At 57.4% G+C, this 22,480-nt stretch overlaps 1 protein-coding gene across 2 annotated transcripts in view; it reads right to left on the reverse strand.

Moving 5' to 3' along the window:
* The window catches only part of SHISAL1 (shisa like 1), a 77,819-nt gene extending 61,157 nt beyond the window's left edge, over positions 1-16,662 (reverse strand). For both annotated transcript variants that reach the window (XM_019651688.1, XM_019651691.1), the window contains exon 1: positions 16,533-16,662. The gene's annotated coding sequence lies outside the window, so the exon portion shown is untranslated. The remainder of the gene's footprint in view (positions 1-16,532) is intronic.
* Positions 16,663-22,480: the final 5,818 nt, after the last annotated feature.

Consider the following 22,480-nt stretch of genomic DNA (forward strand, 5'->3'; position numbering starts at 1 on the left):
CAGCCCCGCCCACTCCCACCCAGCCCCTCCCACTCCCTCCCCCCTTCCTAGGGCGGGCTGCCCATTCTGGCTGCTGTTGAAAGCATATGAATGGCCTCCACGGCCATGTGGACACAGCCAGTGGGCCCGCTGGCCTCTAAGCCACATCTCCCGGTTCCTGGGCACCGGCCCCCCAGCCCACCGCCATCTCCCACACCCAGACCTTTGTATGTCTTGGTCCCTCTGTCATGCCCTTAGCTGGCATTTCTATCATGGCCAGTGCCACAGATGGCATTTAAAGCCAGGCCACAAAAGAGCCAGCTCCCTCTCCCTGTCCCCCATCACTGAAAACCTGCCTAGCCTGAGCTGGGCCAGAGACAACCTCCTTTCTTGTCCCTTAAAGACACAAGTGCTCTACATACTGCAGACGGAGCGCCGAGTTGACTGGGCTGGGTGCCCCTTATCTAGCCATGGTCCAAGTGGACAGCGGCAGCCCAGAGTGGCCGGTGCCATGATGGGGAGACTAGGGGGCTGTGGGAACCCAGGAGAAGTGTCCAACCCAGCCTGACGGGGTTGGGGGGGTGACTGTTCATTTAATCCTCACGATTAGGAAGAGCTCTGATTCTCCTCAATTTACAGATAGGAAACCGAGGCACAGAGAGTGTAACTTATCCTGGGTGGGCCAGCTAGTTTGTGGTGGAGCTGTGTCTCAACTCAATCCAGGAGGTCTGGCGGTCGACTCCTGAAGGATGAATGAGTGAGTGTGAGTTAGTGTTCCCCACAGAGGGACCAAGACGCACGAAGTCAGGGTGACGGTGGGGGTTCACTCTGTGCCATAAGCGCAGGCCGAGTTTCCTGCAGCATTTACCACGGTCAGGGGCCGTCCCCTCCTGCCTCTGGCCTGCACAGAACCGGAAGGAAGGGCTCTGAGCTTGTGGTCTGAACACTTGGGCTCGAGTCCCAGCTCTGCCACTTCTCAGCTGTGTGGTCCGAGGCAAGTCCCTTCACCTTCCTGAGCCTGGGCTGCCTCACTGTTTTTAAACTACTGTTCAAAGCGAGAGTCCTGTGTGCCAGACCCTGAGTACATATGACGTGTAACAGTGCAGCTGAATCTTTACTTCTGTGGTTACCTATGCAGTAGGAGTTCCTTTATTCACCTTTGACGAAGGGAGGACCCACCACACACACCAGCCTGCCTGGTGGGCCGGGGTGGGGGGCACTGGAGGGGGTTCGACCCCACAGCAAGTGCGGGGACGCCCGGGGGGTTAACTTCACGACAGCCTTGCGCACACGGTGGATGCTCGGTGACTGTGTGATGCAGGCACCACCATCCTCCTGGGCTCAGCGAAGGCCCTGCTGGTCTGTGGGCACCAGGTACGAGAATGTTCTCAGCGGCACTGTTTATAAGACGAAAACCCCAGAGGCAACCCAAATGGATAGATGGGAAAATGCGTCTAGAACACTCTACAGCTGCCACAAGGAACCACAGCCACACCAAGCATGAGGGGACATTGTAGCAGCACGGGGCTGAAGGAGGACTCTAAGTCACCAGCTTACACTCGGCCTGATCCACTTGATAAGGCTAAAGAGAGCTGGTAAACATGTATTTTGGAAGAATGCTCACAGCTGCGACTCAGAGGGACGTGGGGGTCATGTGGTGGGTCCTCCAGGGACGGAGTCGGGGAGGGCACGCAGGGCCCACGGTCCCACTCTCAGTGGGTGGTGGTTCCGGGCTTATCCCTGATGCTGGTGTCGTCTGATTCCAGTGAGGACCTGTCTCCACGTGGATTCCTGGCCTCTGCCTGGAGCGCTCCAGAGCCCTGTCCCTTTGCCCTATGCCTCGGTTTCCCCATCTGTACATTGGGGATTCCCGGTCACGGAGCGTCCTCCTATAAGAGCGAGTTGACCTGACCAGGTGGAACCGCCTGACGCAGCCCAGGCACAGAGCCACACCGCCGCCTCTTACCTGCCTGGGCAGGTGACCTGGTCTCTGGGAGGCTCCGTTTCTTCCTCTGTAAATGGGTGCCCTGTCTCTCCCTGCTCCTCCCAGGTCCCGGGAAGATGAGGGAGATGAAGAGCGTGCTCTGCACAGGTGCCCTTGACTATTCACCGAGTGATGTCAGGTGGTTCACGGGTGGCAGGTCAGGTCTCCACCCAAGTGGGGAGGTGACAACAAATAGATGTTGGTAACGGAACACACCACAACTACCACCCACTCTGCAGATATTGGGGGAGGGCAGACAGCAAGCCCCACTAGGTGCCAAGTGCTCTCGGCCATGCCCTTGACACCCTGACATCCTCAATCCTACGGGAATGACAGCACTCTGCAACTTGCCGCGGTGTCACTATTACTAACAGCAGGACCCCATGTGGAGCCCAGATACAGAACAGACCACGTCAGGTCACCCAGCTGGGGCGTGTTGCATCCTAGGGCATGTTATACCTGAGGCGTTGGTTCTGTTGGTACACACTGGGATGTGTCGCACTCTGGGGTGTGTCACGCTCTGGGGTGTGTCGCACTCTGGGGTGTGTCATACCTGGGATGTATTGTACCCCAGGTCTGTTGCACCCTAGGGTGAGGTGCCTGGGTCACGGTGCAGCACGTGGTGGGGAAGAGCTGGAGCTTATTAGCTCAGGGTCTTGGAGAATCCAGGGACTTGTCAGACCCCCAGTTCCCTCTTCTGTCTAATGGGAATTGCGTTCAAAGTAGGATTAGATGAACGAAGACTGTCATGAGAGACCCTGGAGGTACTGCACTAAGAGGGCTTGAAGTGCAGTCCTGCACCCCAGCTGGTAGCTGATCAGAAACACGGGATCTCGGGACCCCTTGGACCTGTTGGGTTAGAACCGGGGCGGGGGGCAAGGAATCTGCATCTTTACCGGCTTTCCAGAGATTCTGACGCATGCTCAATTCAAGAACCACTGGGTAGGGAGACTTTCTGTAAAGGGCCAGACAGCAGATATCATCAGGTTTGCGGGCCATCAGGTCTGGTCACAGTGACTCAATTCTGCCGTAGCAGCGAAAAGCAGTCGGAGACAATACCAGGCACACGGCTGAGGCTGTGTTCCAGTAAAACTGTTAACAAAACCAGGCAGCCCCAGTTTTCAAACCCCTGTGTTACAGCCTTGACTTGCAAAGTATAGTCTACAGACAAACATCCGAGCATCTCCTGGGGTCTAGCTGGAAATGCAGGCTCCTGGGCCACCGGCCTGCTGAATCAGGGGCCGGGTGTCAGCGCGTCCCAGAGCGCCTGCAGGTTTAAGAAGCCCTGGGCTGGGGAACGTCCAGGGAGCATAAAGCAGGTTCTCCAGGCAGCAAATGGGCCCTACGGGTTCCTTTTGGGTCTGATAAGGGGGAAGGTGGGAAAGCAAGGGGAGGGGACTGCCTAGCGAGTTATAGCAAACCGTGGCACCAACGCTGCTAACTGGCAGCAGCTGCTCTTGCAACCAGAGGCTTGTCAGCTGTGATTAAGTGAAGTTGCCTGCAGGCCAGTCAACTTCAAAATTATGCAAATAGGGCTGCAGTAGAGACTACAGGGGTGGCACTGAGCCCGCCCCCTACTCCAACCCCAACCCCAACCTGGCCCTCTAAGCCCCCTAGTGCCAGCCTGGAGGGCCCAGGTCCACGTGTCACCGCTGGACACGGCTCCACTCTGGGGGTTAACGAGCCTCCCGCCTACATCCCCTGTAATTGGCACGGGAGCTGCCGAGCAGGAGGGGAGCCAGCGACTGCCAGACAGCCAGGGCAGGACCGACGCGCGTCTACAAACCGTCAGCTGCCCACTGGTTAGCCACACTGGCCCTCAGTGAGCCAGGCCTGGCCTTTCCCCGAATGCTCCAAACCCAAGGTAGCAACGGCCAGATAGCAGGGGGAACGGGATGCTGCCACAGGCGGCAGGAAGGGGCCCGCCGCCATCTTCCCCAAGCGCTTGCAAACGCTTGCTCACTCCCACCAGCTCTCCCGGGCCCAGACCTGAGTAGACAAGGGCCTTCCTTCCACTTATCTCCACCCCTGAGGCCCCTGGGACCCCAAACTTGTTATACCCCAAGCTGAACTTCTCAGCCATTCCCAGCCTGAGGTCCCCCATCTGGATTTGCTGCCTCCCTCCACGGGCCCCTCCCACGGCTGACATCCAAGGAAGAGGGGGTTAGCAACCACGGGACGGTGTGAGGGGCGGGGGCCAGGACACAGGAAAGAGCCCCTCTTATGCACGCCCCCTCAGACACACTCCCTGAGACGGCATCCGGGTCTAAGAGGATGTAGTGTCACATCGTCTTAGAGACCCAGAGGGAAGCCCAGCCCTCAGGCCCAAGGTCACCATGTCCACGTGCCATCAGGTGTCTGGTTAGGACCTGGGCTCTGGAGTCAGACGGAACTGCTCCGAGACATTTCACGGGCCTCTTTTCTTCCTGTCTGTTCCCCCCTCTTCCCGGCCTGGGGGCTCCTTCCCAGCAGAGCCAGCACCAGCCAGCACTTCCTCTGTCTAATCCCACGTCTGCCTGTCTGCCCCAAATTAGAGGCCTGTTCTGATTCTGAGTTTGCACCCTGGAAACAAAAGAATCGCTAATAAACGTGTCTGCCAGTGTCCACTGGGTGGCTAGAGCCCCCTGACCACCCCTCAGGAGGCTCTGCGAACCCCCCTGACACAGAAGATGCTTGAGAGGGAGCAGGGAGCTAGCCCAGAGCACAGGCCCTGCCCAGCCAGGGAGGTCAACCCGGTCACTCACTCGGTCACTGGGGGCAGCATCTCATGCTGGGAGGATGAGCCTTTTACCACTTAGGTCGTCTGGGGGGGACAAAGGCTACTCCCGAACCCTCCATAGCAGGCTTTCTGCTTTTCAAAAATGAACATCACTTTTAATGGAGAGGAACTGCTAAATTTTATAGCATAGGTTGACGTGCAGATAAACAGTATTATGGTCTAATTAGTGTGCCGCTTTGGGGGACGTTGGCTCAGAGTTTTCTGGGGAATGGAGGTAACATCAAAGAGCCCTGTCTATCGTGAGGAAACCCAATGAGAACTGGGATGGTGACAGAGAATTCCACAAGGAGGTGGGAGCTAGGCCCATGCCTGGCAGAGCGCCACAGCCGCGGCTGGACGGAGGACCAAAAGGGCAGGCTGGCCTGGGAGAGGGGACACAGTTGGCCTATGACCCTGGACACATGGCATAACCTCTCTGGGCCTCTCCCCGTAAAGAGGGGTGCTAACCCCAGCCTCCCGTGGGCAGTGTGGGGATTAAAGGAGACAATATATGTGAAACCCAGGACCGTGCTGGGTGTGCAGTAGGTGGTGGGGAAACAGGGCTTCCCTTCCCTTCCCATCCTCAGGGTTTGCTTCGAGCTGTCACAGTGTTCTCTTAGGTGAGTTGCACATGACCCAAGGAGCAGTCCCTTAGATGAGGACACAGAGGCTCAGAGAAGCTGTCACTTCTCGGGGGGTCACATAATTTATTCAGACTGGCACCCAGGTCTCTCGATTCTTAGCACAGGGTTCTCTCCCCGAGGCTATGCTGGCCGTGCCTGGCAGTCTACACATCTCCAGTGTGGATAACAGCAGACGCTCCGACTCTTGGGCTGTAGAATTCTCTAGGCTTTGGCACTGCCCCCATTGTCAGCTGGGGGGACTACCCTGGACTGGAGCCCACAGGCTCCAGACTGCAGAGGCAGAACCCAAACCAGAGTTAAACCGTGCATACTCGTAATCATTGGCCTTCCACACAGTGGAAACAGGAGGGAGAGAGTATTTCTTGAGTACCTGCTTTGTGTCCAGCTCCAGGATAGGCATTTAACAGATACTGTCTCCTTTCATTTTCAAACATAGAAAGGCTACTGCTCCCAGTTTGCGGATGAGAAAAGTAAGACTCAGAGAGGTTGCGTCACCTGCCCAAGGTCACACAGACTTGGGCCCAAGTTGGCCTGCATTCCAAGTCCAGGTTCTTTCTGGGCCTCAGGCTCTTGGCCTTGGGCATTTGGGGACGGAGTAGCGGTGGGGCGGGAGCTGCCACTCCCCAAAACAAACCAGCGGGAATCTCCTCCCCCCATCCCCAATGCCCAGGGAAACCAAAGAGACCCTTTTTACAATCGTCTGGTCCCATTTCCTACCCCCTCCCTCACACTCAGCAGGCCCCCCGCAGATTTGAACTGCCACAGCCCCGTGGGAGATCTTCCGTCAGGGGGACACCTCAGACTGTGGAAAGCTGGGTGCAGGGGAGCAGGGAATCTGCACCCCTGCCCCCCCCGCCCCCACCCCGTGCTAATCTGGCCTCGCACTGAACATGCTTATTTTAAAACAATCAGCATTTGGCTCAAGTCGTGAAAAACTAAATGTAGGAGTTGTGTCATGAGGAGTGGGCTGGACTGTGCCTGGAAAGAGAGGGGTTGTTGGAGTGGGAGGCCCTTAAATGTCTCAGACCTACTCCTGGCCCAGGAACAGGTGGGGCGGGGGATACCCAGGTCTAGGGGTGGCAGATCGGGTCCCATTCCCACCTCCACCACGAACAGACGCATGGCCATCAGCAGGTCCCTTCATTCAAAGCCTCTGTTTCCTTCCTGCTCCCTTCCTCTCTCCCTTCCATCCATCATTCAGGCAGGAAAGTTTTACTGAGCACCTACTACGAGCCAGTCCCATCTCTAGGCCCTGAGGACACAGGGCTGAACTAGACAGACACACTGTGCTTGGCATGGAGATGCCTTGGTCTGGAGGGCAGGGGAGCTCTCCGTGCCTCCCACCCACTGTCTGCACAGGCGGGACCTCCCTCAGGGTGCCGACCTTGGTCCACATCTGAGGCTCCTGCAGACTGTTGGCACCCACAGGCTGGAGCCAGGGCTGATGCCCCTGTGGGCACGGAGGAAGAGGGGACAGGGGGTGGGAGGATGAGCGGGTTAGGGCAGTGGTGGAGGGGGCAGCGAGAAGGTGAGACCCTGGCCACGACCTCGGACCATCTGCAAATAAATTCTAGCTCATTCCTCTTTCCAACTGCAGGGGAGAGAAAATAGCTTTCACACTATATTTTCTGATTTTTTTTTCTTCACTTCACTGCTTCTAAATCGATCCAGAACAGATTGTCCAATTGTTTGAATTTCAGGAGAAAAGTCTCCTAATCGTTCCCTAGACCTGCCCAGAATTCTGCCAGGCCCCAGCTGGATGTCTGGGCTGCACTGAACTTGCCTGCTGGCCTGGGGACCTGCAGGAGACGGACAGGGGCTCATGCGGGTGCAGGGTCTGCACTCCCAGGTGGCACTCATACCCAGGATCCACTGGAAATACCCTGTCCCTGGACGTGGAACCCAGACTCTGGATGTAAAGACGCTGCCGCCCTCCTCCTCTGGGCCCAGACAGTGACCCTGGGGCCGTCCAGTGCAGCCCCTCACCTGTTCCTCCCCTTCCCCTGGGGCTTGCTACCCCCAGCCTTTCTCCCTCAACTAGAAGGAATTCAGATGACAGTGACAGATGAGTTGGGGTGTGTGGAGGGCTCCCTCCTGAAGCACTTTCCCTCAGTGACCCTTGCCCAGACACGGGCCTGCTGTGAATCTCATTTCACAGAGGAGGAAACTGAGGCAGAGTGGAGCAAGGGGCTGGGCGAGGCCACGCTGTGGTAAGGGGCGGCCACAGGGGTACAGTGCCCCCCGAGCCAGCATCCATCCTGACCACCCAGTGCATTCCGCCTCCCGCCGTGGAAAGGTCTGAATCCTCACTTTGCTATGTGCTGTGGGGAAGTCGCCCTTCTCGGAGCCTCGGGTGGGAACGGTAACCTGTCCTTGCTCACAGAGTGTTCCGAGGGCTAAACCAGGTGTGTCTGCAAGCACCCAAGAGAGGGCTTCGGCGAGATGGGGGATCTGCCCAGCAGGTCAGGGCACCCAGGGGCCTCGGGCGCCACACCCCGCCCCTGGGGCTGCCCCATGGCTCTCAGCAGGCCTACCTCTGCCCACTGGCTGACGGTGCCCTCCTCCCCGCCGCCCCTTCCCTGACCCTGCACCGCGGGCCTCCTCGGAGGCATCAGACAGCCCACAGGCTTGTCTGCAGCATGCCACCTCCTGCTCCAAAACTTCCTGTGCAACCTGTCACTCACCACACAGAGCCCAGACAGTTCCTCTGATTTTTCAACGTCTAGCAGCCCCCTCTTATCCATGGCGGATACATGCCCAAACCCCCGTGGATGTCTGAAACTGCACATGCGACCAAACCCTGTATCTATCATGCTTTTCCCCATACATATTATACGTATTTTTAATCAAGTTTAATGTATACATTAGGCACAGTAACAGATTAACAACAACAACTAATAATGAGCTAGAACAAGTATGACAATAAAATAAGGGTGACTTGAATACAGGTGCTGTGACACCACGACAGTCAATCTGATAACCGAGACGGTGGCCAAGTGACAAACAGGCAGGAGCCCTGCAGTGTGGGACACTGGAGACAGGGCGGCTCGTGTACTGGGCAGGACAGCACAGGACGGTGCAAAATTTCATCACACTACTCAGAATGGTACACAATGTCAAACTTAGAAATTGTTTATTTCTGGAATTTTCCATTTAATATTTTCGAGTTATGGTTGACTGCAGGTAACAGAATCCCCAGAAAGTGAAATTACAGATAAGGGGGACTACTGGACCTTTACACATTACAAACTATACTCAAACATGTCATCTTTACACATCAGCACAGCCCCCAAAGCAAAGCAGACAGCCTCCCCGTATTATGAAGGGGGAACCAGTGGCTCAGGGATGCACAGGGTCTTCCCTGCGCTAAAGAAGAGGAAGCCACAGTCTGAACTCAGCCCTGCTCAGCTCCAAAACCCAACTGTCAGGGACACCAAGGGGCCTGAGCCCCCATACTTGGGCCACCCTCCCCAGTCCCCTGAAATGGGGACAACAGAAGTCCCTGGGGAGAATAGATCCTATCTGGCTACAAGACTCATTGCACCTCATCGCTCTTGGCCCTCAAAGGGAAGCCTCCACTCCAGTCCTTTGGCCCCTTCCTCAGCTGCCCTGATCTTAGGCTTGTGATGTGTCTTAGCAGCCATCGTTTATTCAAACATTCATTCATTCACTCACTCATCCATCCACCCACATATCTGACCATCCATCCATCCATCCATCCATCTGTCCATCTGTCCATCACCCATCTATCCATCCATCCATCCATCCCTCTATCCCTTCATTCACAGACATGTCCAAGGACCGGACACCTGGGCTAGGTGCTGGCTACAGAGCTAAACCAACAATGAGGAGGTCTCCACCCTCTGAGGACAGAAGTTCCACTGCTTCTGAGTCGCCTGGGTGTTTGTTATTCAATGTAGGGGTGGTGATAATAGTTAGCAGTAATATTTACTGAGCACTTACTATGTGGAAGAACGCTGTGAGGTGGGTGCTATCACCATTTTTAGATAAAGAAACGGAGGTTCCGAGACGTTATGTAACTTGCCCAAGGTCACACAGCTATCAGGGGCAGAGACTGGGATTCCAACCCTGACAGTCCCTCCAGAGCTCAGGGGTAATCAACAACGGCTATCACTGTAACTGATCCAGGAGCCCGAAATGTAGCAATCCTTAACTCATCCTCACAACCACCCTCGTAAGTTATTATCGACATTACCAACCCTATTTTGAAAATGGGAACACTGAAGCTCTGAGAGTGAAATAAACAGCCGACACTGGCCACAGGTAGGAGGTGGAGCTGGGGTGTGACGACAAGCTGTTTGGAGCCGGCTCCCCTGCCGCCAGCTCTGTGGTTGCCATGGCGCTGGGCAGGCACCACCCGTGGTCTAATGGCTCACTTGATTCATATCCTCATTCAATCAGCAACCACTGTCATGGAATCCCCTGCTCTGGGGGCTCGGGGATAATCAGGTTTGGTTCCTGCCTGGCTGCTTCACGGAAGGGCTGGGGCAATCTGAACAGAGTGACCGCGAAATTCCTGTTGATAGTGACAAAGAGAAAACAGATGGCAGAGGTGTGTTTGAACGCACACTGTGTGCTAAGCACCTTTCTGCAAATTTATCTCATCTAGTTCGCACCATAACCCGTTTTGCAAACGAGGAAACTGAGGCTCAGAGGTTTTGTAACATGCCCAGGATCTCAGAGTTAGGAACAAGTAGACGGGAGACGCGTCCGGGCTGGAGCCCTGAGCACAGCCTCGGTGACTCCAGGCTGCTCTCGGGGGACACGCACCAGGAGTCTGTCTCCAGCTGGGCTCGTTGCCCTGACGATGGGCCTCAGCTCAGAGGCTTGGCTCTTCCCCAAGGGCCTCGTGGTCCCAGGGATCAGATCCTGGACAGTTATGCCCAGATGATGCCACATTCCTGACCTGCTTCCTGAAAAGTCTAATGAGCAAAGACCTTCAGAAGCAAGCCCAGGGGAGGAGGACATGCTGGGCTCCCGCTGAGCTGAAGGCTGAACACCACTGGACGGGCCTCTGGGACTCAGGGGTAATGCCAGACTTCCTGCGAACAGGCAGAGGGAGGCCCCACTCCCCCACTTTCTGGATGCAGAGGCCAAGGCTCTGAGCTGGTACGCATGTCCTGAAACCCAGAAGCCCTGTATCTCAGGAGGAGGAGCAAGACTCAGGAAGCAGGAGTACAAGGACCCTGTAGACTTCGGTATGAGTGCTTGTGGTTCTCTGATTTTTTCGAATTTCCATATAATGGCTTATCACACATGTCCTCCACCCCCACAGAGCCCATCTGATCCAGAAACCTGGGCTCCAGAGCCCTGTCTGACTGCGACCCTCGCCACCTCTATTCCCCTCTGGGATTTGCTCCCCTTAGGGAGGCTCAGAGGTCAGCCTCAGGGTTGCCTGAGGATGCTGAAAGATAATGGATATGAAAGGGCTTTGGAACAAAGGAACCTGCAAACATTAATCTGGTGATGTCACTTGGAGGCCATGCCTGTCTGAGACCCACTTCAAGACTTTCCCCAGGCTGCTCTTCTTCCTGAAATGTCCTCTGTCCCCTTCTGCCTGGCACACTCCTACCAGCCCTTCAAGACCCAAGCCCAAAGTTACCTCCTCCAGGGAGCCCTCCCTGACCCCTCAGGCAGGGTGGAGGCTTGCAGATATTTAATTTCCTTCTGTGCTCCTGCCCACAATAACCACACCACAAGCCCTACCAGGGCAGGGTCCTGTTTTAATCATCTCTTGTCCCCTGGACCCAGCACTGTATCCGGCACAGGATGGGTGCTCCGGAAATGTGGATGGACGCTAGATGGATTTTTCTCTTACTCTGTAAATGCAGCTGCACACGGAAAATTTTTCCGACAAAGGGAAGGAGCCCGAAGTGAAAGCAAATCACCACCGTTTCTGTAACCCGCTCAGGGAGCCGGGGAGGGAAGGCTCACACTGGAGTGGAAGGAATTTGCCTTTATTTTTAATTTGTGCCAATATCTAAGAAAGCGGCACTTTATTTTGAGCCCATTATGCGATGAAGAGCTTTGGATCTGGCACAGGAGACAAACTTTCCCAGCCCAATTTCCCCATGCAAATCTCACAACAGTTCACAGCGCCATCTCCGCCCTGCGCTGGGCACTTCTCTGGGGCCTGCCAGGGAGGAATAATCAGATTATGTAGCTAGGTTTTAAAAGATCACGGTTTGTCTCATTTTCCAGGGAAGTGTGAACCAAAAAATTTTTTTTTCCTCCCAGGGCTCTCTGTTAAGAGCTTCCAGAACTTAATTCAGTGTTAAATGGGTGTAATTTGGGAAACTCGTGCATTATTTCTTAATTTCGGGAAGGCGAGTTTGCATGCTTCTGGCGGAGGTGGCTGTGCGTGCGGACAGATGGGCGGGGATGGGGGGTGCGCCCCAGGCGGGGAGGAGGGGGGCCGGCTGTCGAGAACAAGCACAGTAAACGCTCCATTCATGTCTGACACGGGGAAATATGGGACAGGAGGCATTTGCATTTCATCTCAACGTCTGCTTTTCCGCTTGGATGGCCAGGGAGGGAGCCATTCTAAAGCCTTATTTCTGAAAGGAGAGCCTTGGAGGTTTTAGTGCAAATTTCATTGTACAAGGCATGTTTGCGCCCCCTCCCCCACTCCAGGCAGCACCTCAGAGGTATTTGGACGATACCTGTCAGGTTTGTCTCCTGTCAGTGAACATCCTTGGCTTTCCAGGATGCCCAGGGCACTGTGACCTTGAGCATGTCACCAGCCCACTGGGCCTCAGTGTCCCCATCTGTCTGCGGGTGAGCAGACAAGCCTCGAGTTCCCTTGCAGGCCAGGCCCCAGCAGCTCCTGGGCGTCCTTCCATCACAGTACAGCACACAGGCCTCAGAGATGCTGGGGTCCCTGTCTTTTCCCCCCAACTATAGGCTATGGAGGGAGGGGGCTCCCACACTGAAGACCCTGCCCAGTGCCTGCCCCATCACAACCCTCTGTCCCCTCGTTGCTGAATGGGAAAACCCAGGTCCAGACAGCAAGTGCTTTTCCACTGAGGGGTGAAGTCAGGGTGCTCAGAGAAGGCCCCTAAAATGTCCAACCTAGTCACAACCAAGTAGAAGAGAGAGGGGCTCGTCACAAGCGGGCCAAGCCGACCTGTGGGGGCGAGGGGGGGGTGGGGGGGCATACATTAGCAGGGCCAGGATGCCAAGTCAGTCATCAAACAGATCCTGAGCCCTGGTCATATCTAGGCAAAGAGCGCCCCGGGGGCAGGTCTGAGGGGCCTCGGGGTCTCCTCCATCTCCCCAAGGCAGGGTCACACAGGGAGCGGGGGCCAAAGAATGTGTGTGCTGGAGGAAGGAAGAAGAGGGAGGGGACCTCCTCCCTGCCAGGTCCTGTGCAAACTGCGCCAACAGAGTGGCACCTGGTGTCCCCAGGAGAGCAGGGGCCAGAGTGGGCAGGGACTCTGGTCACCCTCCTCGCCTTCGTTGGCTCCAAATGTTCAGGAGCCTACCTTATAGAAAAGTGTTTAGGAAACAGGGTCCCACTGTTCTTAGAGTGTGACTACGGTTTCAATAACTTCTAGAAAGTGCAGCTGGGCTGGGACAAGCCACTCTGGGGGAGCTGGGGACAGGGCTCTTAGTTTATTCTAAGATCAGTATGAATCTTCCGTGTGTCTCAGCTCGGGAGAAGCTAAAGCAAGAGAGGCTGAGTTAATAGAGGCAGAGCCTCCCCAAAAAGGGAGGTGATGCCCTTCATCCGAGTGTAAGACAGATCACACTCTGGATCCGTCCAGAGGAAACAAACAGGACAATGACTCGGATGTGAGATTCAAGAAATCCTGACCTGCAGTGGCTCACTGCACTGTGTCTAAAGAGCCACTATGACTGCCATCGGGCACGCAAGGCTCCAGGCGGTGTAGCGTAGTGGTAAGAAGCACGATCCTCGCTGGGTTTTTTTTTTAACCGCTCTGAGCCTGTTTTCTCAGCTGTACAACAGAATCAATGACCCCCCCCCGCTTACAGGGTTGGCATGAGTATTAAATGAGATGATGAGGCCCAGCACAGCACCTGGCATATAGTGGGCCGTCGGGCTTTCGCTGTCAAGCGCAATCCTATTGCCATGGAGGTGCAACCTTGGGCCTGTGTCAGTGAAGTCATCTATTATAGATGCAGACAAAGAAGCAGCCAGATCTGGTGTGCGCTCGCTACCTCCCGCTCCTGGAAGCCAAGGACCTGACCCTGAGGCAGTCCCCTCCCACAGCATCGTGGGAAGGGAGGAGGGGCTGGCCAGGGTATGACTGATCGTCCTAGAGTTGGAGACTAGACTCATCTTGTCCAAACTACCCCTTCCACCCCTCTACCCACCCCTACCACCAACTCCCAGCCACGGGGGGTGTAAGCGGCCGCCCCCCACCCCCCCCCCCACCCCTGCTATCTGAACCCTCACCCAGGCCGGGTGGTGGTGGGGTCCAGCTCCCTTGCCCTGGCCCTGCTGCCTCCCACCATCTCCCCTGCTCTTTAGTCCCACAGCCCCACCCCTGCCGCACCCCAGCTCTCAAACCTGCCCACCCACAGGTCCCTCCCCTGTTATCTGCCATTTTGCCCACAGAGGGTCTCTGCCCAGAGCGCCTTCTGCACCCCCCTTCTTTTGGCTGATTGATGCCAGCCTCTGGACCAGACTCCCCCTGCCGAGTCCTCCTCAGGCTCCCTGGGGCAGCACTCCCCACCTTTGTCCCCCACCACCACATTGTGGAGCTCTGACCCCACTGGCTTGTCGTGGGTCATTTTCTCAAGAGCTGCCAAGGGCAAAGCTGATGCCATAAGTGGCTGACATGGGGACTCGCTGAGTTGAATGAAGACACAGCGAAGGAATGGACAGATGGGTGATAGGATGGAGGGAGTGGCTCTCAGCGGTCTCCTGATCTCCCTGGGGTGGACTTCACTCCCACTGCCTTTCTGCCTCTCACAAAGGTCTGAGCAGCAAGGCCCTGCCCCCTCCCTCCTGTCCAGTCCAGCTGTCCTGATAAGCTTCAGGCTGGGTGGCCTGGGAGAGCGGGGGTGAGACACATACATCACGCGTGCGCGCGCGCACACACACACACACACACACATTCACACACACACACACACATTCACACACACCATACATGGCTCCAAGCCAAACTGCTTCCTTTCACCTTCCCAGGAAGGCAGTCCAATGCCTCCCAGATGCCTGAGAAAGAGCCAGGAATTCAGTGTGACAGTGACATTAAAGAAACGGGCCAACTCCCCACCTGGGGCTTTCAGCCTGAGCTGTGAGGGGCAGTGCCACCTGGCTGCAGTGAACTTTCTGTCCAACTCTTGCTCCACACTCCACCCCCAGCCAGGACAGGGACAGCAAACAACCTCTCTGGAAAGATGGATTGCTGGCAGGGAGGTGTCCTGTCCTGAGCAGTGACATATCCAGGGAACAGCGGGGGAGGGCCCCCCAATTCTGGGCAACCCTGACCAAAGTGAGAATTGTCCTGGGCTGACACCAGGGCTCGAGGGTTATTCTGATTCCTGTTTTGAATAACATTTCCAACCAAACCCCACCGCCTGCTCGTAGGTGAAAAGTCATAGTGTTCCTGCCATTTTCAGACACTCTGACAGGTGAGAGAACACGGGGTCACGTCGGAACTCCCCTTAGCCTGCGTCTGCACGAAGCCCAACTTGTTGGCTGCACAGTATTTCAGTCACAGTCCAGAGCGAGAGTCTCAGGACACCAGTGACAGAGGATGTCTCAGGCAGGCTGGGGTCCGGGCCCTCTTTCTACAGACTGGGAAACTGAGGCCCTGAGAAGGGCAGGCAGCTGCCTGGGGTCGCACAGCCAGCCAGCAGCAGACAGTCAGGCCTTCCGGGGAAGGCTTCCTCAGTGTGACCTCACAGTAACCTTCCGAGGTGGGACTGGCTCCCACCATACTTTACAGACGGGGAAACAAAGGCTCAGAGTGGCCAAGTGCCTTGCTCAAGGTCACACAGCCAGGGCAGAGCGGGCTGGAGGCCCCCTGCTGCGATTCCTGGTGCAGGGCACTGGCCGCTCTTGCCCTTCCGTCCGGGGTTCCTCGGGCAGGAGCCGTCACTAAGCCAGGGAATCAGAGAGGCAGAGAGGCAGAGCCGACACGGAGGCTTACAGACATATACTCTCATGGCAGATTATATAACTCCCCTTCCCGCCCCACCGCCCCCGGGGTGCAGCCCAGCAACCCGCACCTCTAACCGACCCCATCCCCTGCGGACAGGGCCCGGGGCCCACCAGCTGGCACTGACTCTCCAAAGACAACACAGTTGGAGGCGCCAGGACGCATTGGCTTTTTTCCCTCCTTTCTTGTTTCCTCTGGCTGAGTAACAAATCCTAATACTAATAATGTTAATAATAATAATTAGAATACATATAACCTGAAGACGCTTAGGGTCTCGTTGCCATGGCAACCGCTGGCGCTAACAAGCTTCCCAGGCCGCCGGTTACCCGGCCCCGGGGGGCGAGATCAATATTGATTCGGCCCCGGGAGGCAGCGGCGGCTCAGCTGGGGCCACGCGATGGACGGAGAGCGAGGGGCACGCGCTTGGAGGGGCTTCCTGGTCTTCCGCTCCACCCGGCTGGGACCCCCCCGGAATCAGCCGGGTCCCCAGTGCGGTTCCTGGACCCTGCCGGGCGCGCACCGGGCTCCCGGCTCGCTGCGCTACGGGACTCGGTCCTCGGAAGCCGGTCCCGCCTCGCACACGGATTCCGGCCCCAGCCGCGTCCAGGCACGATTAGCCTCGGATTGCTCCTCCGACCCGGGCCCGGTCCTCTCCAGGGTTCGGCGACCCCGACATCGGTGAGCCCTGGCGCAGACCCCAGTGCCAGGGCACCGGCTGTCCGACCAGCCCCCCGCTCCCAGGTTCTTCCCCCGGGCGTCCTCTGCCCCTTTCCACAGCACCCGGGACCCCCAACGCACCGAACCCGGCTCTCTCCGTGAGCGCACCCCTTCCGCCCCGGGCGCCCGCACCCCTTCTCGGGAGCTTGGGCGCCGAAGACCCCGCCCCCCGTCTCCGGGACCCTCCTCCTCCAGGAGCTCCGCCCCCAGCCCCTTTTCCCAAAGCGCGGGGACCCCGGCCCGGCGCGCCCCTCCCCCGCGCGGCCCTCGCCTGGCGCGCCCCGGGGGCCGCTCACCTTGTGCCCGCCGCCCGCTCGCTGCTCGCTGCTCGCTCCGCCGCCGGGAGCCGCGCCCGCGGGGCCGGGCCGCCGCCGCAACAGTTGTCCCGACTCCGGGGGCTGCGGGGACTCGGGGTCCCCAGGCCGCTCCCGGCGCCGCCGCGCTCATGCTCGCCGGCCCCGCGCTCGCCGCCGCCACTTCACTCTTTGCCGCCCGCCGCTCCCTCGCGCCCTCTCTGCTGCCCCCTCTCCGAGCTCGCGGCTCTCCGCCGGCCGGCCCCGCCGCCGCGCCGCGCTCCCCCCGTCTCCTACGCCCGCGGCGGCTCGCGCGCTCCCTCTCTCCCTCTCTCTCTCGCTCCCCCTTTCCCCCCCTCTCTCTTTCTTTCTTTCTCTCCCCCTTTCCTCTTCTCATTTTTTTCTTTCGCAGTCTTTCTTCCCCTCGCGCGCGCTGTCTCCCTCTTGGTACTTGTTTTAATTTGCTGCTTTAGCAATATCTTCCTTCTTGCCTTCTGTGCATTCTTTCTTCTCAGCATCTCTCTTTTTTCTTCCTTGCCTCTTTTTTTTTTCACTCTTTCTTCCTTTCCTTTCTACCTTTTCCTTCTCCGTCTTTTCTTTCCTTCCTCTCTCCTTTATTCCTTCCGCCTTGTCTCCCTTCCCCTCACCTTCCCTCTCTTTCTCTTCTCTCCCCCCAGCCTATTTCTGACTCTGTCTCTCCAGCCCCACCACACACTCACCTGCCTCCCTCCTGGGTGCTCGCCCGCGCTGGGCCACGCTGGACACAAGGGACTCCCGCTGCCCCACCCTGTAGGAACAGCAGACCCCTCTGCCAGGCGGTGCTGCCTTTGCAGCCCCTCCTGCACCCTGCCCGCCCTGCAGGGCGCCTTCTTGTTTTGACTTTGGTCAAGCTAGACATTCCTTCTAAGCAGACCCTGCCTGAAGCGGTCAACGTCAGGGTCAGACTTGGACGCTCCCACCCCCTCACGGCAGACAAGATCCTTTGTCCAGTTTCTGAGGGAAAAGCCCAACTTCTCCAATCGTGGTGGTGACTACTGCATGGCCCTCTTCTCCACCTCTCCTCCCAGCAACCCCCTATTTCCTGTCAGTCCCCTGTTTCACCCCTCACCTGCAGGACAAGGTTGTGCTAGGCTCTGGCCTCAAGCCAGTGACCCTCAGTTTCCCCATCTTCATCTGTCCCTAGCCCTGTGACCTCTGATGGTAAAGATGGTTATGTGTGGGGGTGGGGGGGCACGTTGCGGCTTCTTCAAGGACCCCACATTGGGAATGGCGGTGAGGATGGTCATTTGGGGAGCGGGAGTGGGTTTGAATGTCCTGGAGGGCAAGTGATCCCTCAGCCCCTGCAGACTCCGTCAGTCTCTCACTACCTTGCACCTGGCTTCATTTCTACAGACTGATCGAACTACACCAGAAACTGGGCTGAGCCCTTTGTACACCATTTTATTTATTTCTCCGACACCGCACTGGGTGGGTCCTTCCCACTTTACAGATGGGGCAGCTGGGGCTCAGAGAAATTAGTGCATCTGCCCTGAGCCATGCAGCCAGCGAAGGGCAGAACCGGGGCTCCAGCCCAGATCCCCCAGGCTCCACATCTGTGACTCACTTCTGGGTACCAGCACTGTCCTGGCGCGTCTTCATCCTCAGCAAGACAGCCCTTCGAGGACAGACCCTTCACCTTCAAGATCCCAGTGCTGGCCAGGCTGGGATCCAGACAGCATGGTGTCCTCTGCTCCTTTCAAGGATAAGAGAGGCTCCACTGGGTGCCGAGGCGTCCCAGTGGAGGGTGGGGGTGGGAATGGTGTCAGGGTGCCCCCTGCAGGACGCGTGTTCCTGTGGGATGCCTCAGTTTCCCATCTATGATTGAGGCGTCCATGCCCCTCTTCTCCAATGGATATGGTTTTGAGCAGCTGCCGTGGGCTAAATGCAGAATCTACCCTGATGGACCAGGCGTGGGCCCTGCCCGTGGGAACCATCTTCAACCAGGGGTAAACAATGCGCCGGAAACCTTGCAGGGTGAGGTCCGGGTCACAGCCAAGAACTTGGCCGTGGGAGGAGGTGGTGTCATCCAGTGGCTAGGCTTGTGGATTTGGAGTAGGAGGGCACTTCGTCCCTAACTAGCCATGTGGCCTTCAGCGTGGCATAGAGCCTCCCCAAATGCCAGTTTTCTTCCTAAAGTGAAGGTCACAGCAGCGCCTCTCTCATGGGATGTTTCAAGGATTGAATGAGACAAGGTACATGGAGAACTTCGCCTGGCACCTGCAAACCATCCCAAGAGGGGAGACCATGATTACCCCATGTTATGATGGAAACCGAGGACCAGAGAGGTTAAGAAACAGGCTGGAGGTTCCAGTGCTGGGGAGGGGTGGGGGGAAGGCTGGTCTTGGGTTGAAATGGTGACCATCTTCTGAACCTCCTGACGGCAGAGGTTGTGTCCTGGGGTCATTGATGTTATGCAGTGGGTGTGTGGTATGTGTATGGTATGGGAGTGTGTGACTGTGTGTGTGTGTGTGTGTCTCCTCATGTGTGAGGGATCTGTGTGCCTGTGTGTGTATTCAGGGCATGTTGAAAGCCTCCTCATTCCAGACAGCCCCCCTCCCCCGCCACACACATCACTGGGCAGGGCTCTGTGCCTGTGCTGGACACCCAGAGATGAGGCGAGCTCACTGCCCAAAGCAGCACACACGCAGCACGCACACAGCCCGGGTGGGTAACACATGTTAAAGCCTCCATCAGTGCCTATTTTCTACAGGCTGAAACACAATCACCCCTTCTTGGCATCCAAGGTCCTGGCCCCCGCGGCCCAGCCTGCCTTCCCAGCCTCCTCTGCAGCCAGGCGCCCTGAGCTCCAGCCACATCAAGCCCACTAGTCATTGGGGGCCAAGTTGGTGAGCTCATCACACCTCCATTCGAGCCTGCTGTGTGCGGGGCTGACCCTCCTTTGTGCTCCCAGGGCCTGCATCACCTGCCCTGCAGCTGGCCCCCCACCTGGAGGGAGCTGCTTTGCTTCCCTGAGTCTCTGTTGCCTCATCTGCAAAATGGGAATGATTCCACCCACCTCAAAGGGTCAACAGGAGAGACTGCATCCAACAGGAAACAGTCCTGTTTATTATCTGGATATAAGCGCGTGCCTGGAACTCAGTGGGTACTCGCTCTGCGTCAGTGTCCCTTCTGTTCTTCCAGGAGGTCGCGGGGTGGGCAGGAGAAAGTGCGGGCTTTGGAAGTGGTCAGACTTGAGTCTGACTCTCAACCTGGCCTCTCCCAACTCCTGTGCACTGGTTTCCTGTGGCTGCCATAACCAGTGATCACAAACGTGGTGGCTTAAAGCAACGCACATGAGTCTCACAGTTCTGGAGGCCAGAAACCCAAAATTCAGTGTCACGGGGCTGAAGTCAAGGTGTCAGCACGGCTGCCTCCCACTGAGGTCGAGGGGAGAATTCTTCCAGCTCCTGGTGGCTGCCGGCATCCTTGGCTTGTGGCCGTGTCACTCCAACCTTCAAAACCAGCATCTTCCAAATCTCTCTTGGTCCAACCTCCACGTGGCCTGCTCCCCTCCGAGTGCAAAGTCCCCTCCGACGCCCCTCAGAAGGAAACCTGGGGTTGCATCCAGATAATCCAGGAAAGGCTCCCATCTCAAGGTCCTTGATTTAATCACATCTGCCAAGCTTTTTTTTTTTTTTCCCTTCTTGCCATATACGAAAACATCCCCTCGTTCCAAGGGTTAGGACAGGAGGGTGACTGGGGGTGGGGGTCGGGGGTAGCATTCTCAGCTGTCCACTCTTGTGCATCTGTGGAGTAGGACGGGGTGGGCTCTGAGGGCAGCTGGGGAAATTGGTGTGACAAGCATGTGAACTGGAGCCACTCGGCAAGTATTTGTTGTGTTCGCTCTGGGCGGGGCTGGGGGAGAGGGGGAGGTGACGGGAGGGGGTGCAGGTAATTACACAGGCCACCGGGGGAACCGTTACTGGCGCTCCACATTCAGGGCTGCCTTTAATCCGCCCCTATTTACTATTTCTCTGCCTTCGGGAGGGCTGCTCCCCCGCAATGGCCGCTGCTCCCCGGGCTGGGCGGCTGGCGGATGACTCACACGCTCTCTGTGTAGAGCAGCCTTTTCAAAGGGCTGGCTGGGGAGGGAGCTAAATTTAAAGCCAGGCTTTTCGAGAACATCACCTGCCACGTCAAAATCGCTGCCATTTAATTAGAAGTTGGGGGCACGAGGCAGGCCCAAAAGCCCCTGTGGGGGGTGGGGCAGGGAGGCACTTGGAGGCCAAGACCCTGGGGTGGACGGGGTGAGGGGCTCCAGCCTGAACATGACAGCTGGCCCCAGCTCTGTCATCGTCCCCGCCTTCCCCCCCGCCTTCCTCGGGGAGCCATCCCACGCTCCCAAGGATCCCCAAGTCCCTGCTCCCTCTTCAAGATCTTAGGGTTCCAACCCCAAGCCCCCCTTTCCCACATTCAAGACACAAGGAACTGGGGCTCAGAGAGGTTTTCAAACTGCCCCCCAAAGTCACCCATCAAGGATGTGGCCAAGCGAGGACTTGAACTGCCAACCTGGCACAAGGGCTTGTGTCCTGGGCCACCGGCCACGCGGTCCCGCCTATAGAGAGGGAGGGGTGGTGGGCAACCGCTCACCTCTCTGAGCCTGTTTCTTTATCCACCCAAAGGGGCCCACACGACAGGCTGCTGGATTCCCCCTTGTTTATCTGGAGGAGACAGGCCCAGGGCTAGGAGGGCCGGAGGAACTGGCCAGCAGCCAGGCCTCTGCCTCCCAGCCCTGCCCCTCTGAGGCGGGAGGCCTATTAGGTTACTGCCACCCTGTGCCCCTGCTGCTCCCCGTCCCCAACTGGCCACAGGAGCCACACGCACAGCAAAGCTGCAGCCTCCCAGTGGCTATAGGCTGGGTCACGTGGACAGCAGGGCAGCTCCAGTGGTTAGGGACGCCAGCTCTGGAGCCAGAGCACTTGACCTGGCACCCCACATCCACTGCAGCCCGGGCCAGGCTCTCAGCCTGTGGATCTTGACTGCTTGGGGCCAGGCATATAGTACGTGCTCAGTGTGTGGCAGCCACTGCTATGGCCGACTGTTGTCCTGGAGATTTGGCAGACCAGACGTGGTGAGCTGGTTGCTGGGTCCAGGAAGCCTCTCCCCGAGGCCAGATGCACGGCAGGGATGGTTTGCCACAGCCCACGGCCTCCGGCCTCCGCAGAGCCTCGTGGTCCCTGCTCATTCCTGCCGCCCCACTGGCCACAAGGTGTGAACACAGCTTCTATTCTGGCCCTGGCAGGAGGCCTGGCAGGACCATCAACAGCCCTCAGAGCTGAGAGGAGCCAGGGCTTCTGTCTGCGTGAAAAGTGCACGTGGCAAGCTTAGACCTTCTCCCCAGTGCTGCTCTGAGATTACGTTAAGCAGCAAAAGGGGTTTTGCGGATATAATTAAGATTATTAATCAGTTGACCTTACGATAGGGAGATTAGCCTATGCACCCAACTGAATCACACAAGCCCTCCGAAAGTGGAGCATTTTCTCCAACTGGCAGCAGAAGAGGAAGTCAAAGAGAGGCCAGCGTGAGGAGGGGTTCCACATCAGGCAGGCCGGTGCTGAGATGGACGGGTCACAGGACAAGGAGGCGAGAGCAGCCCCTAACCAACCCCCAGGAAGAAACGGGGCTCTCAGTCCTGCACCCAGCAGGGACTGCATTCTGCTAGCTCCCCGAAGGGGCCTGGACAGACCCCCCCATAGATGCTCAGCTTGGCTAATATCAGGAAACTCACTAACCCCACCCGGGCTTCTACCCCACAGAGCTGTGAGATATAATAATAAGTGGCCGCTGTTTTAAGCTGCTAAGTTTGCTAGGCAGCGAGAGAAAACACAACGAACTCGTGCCAATTACTTACTTTTTTATGGGGTGATGATCCTTACAGCACATCCCTCCCACTGCAGACCCCAGGCGGTCTT

This window comes from Hipposideros armiger, unplaced genomic scaffold (assembly GCF_001890085.2).
Source record: "Hipposideros armiger isolate ML-2016 unplaced genomic scaffold, ASM189008v1 scaffold_164, whole genome shotgun sequence".
Classification (NCBI taxonomy): Eukaryota; Metazoa; Chordata; class Mammalia; order Chiroptera; family Hipposideridae; genus Hipposideros; species Hipposideros armiger.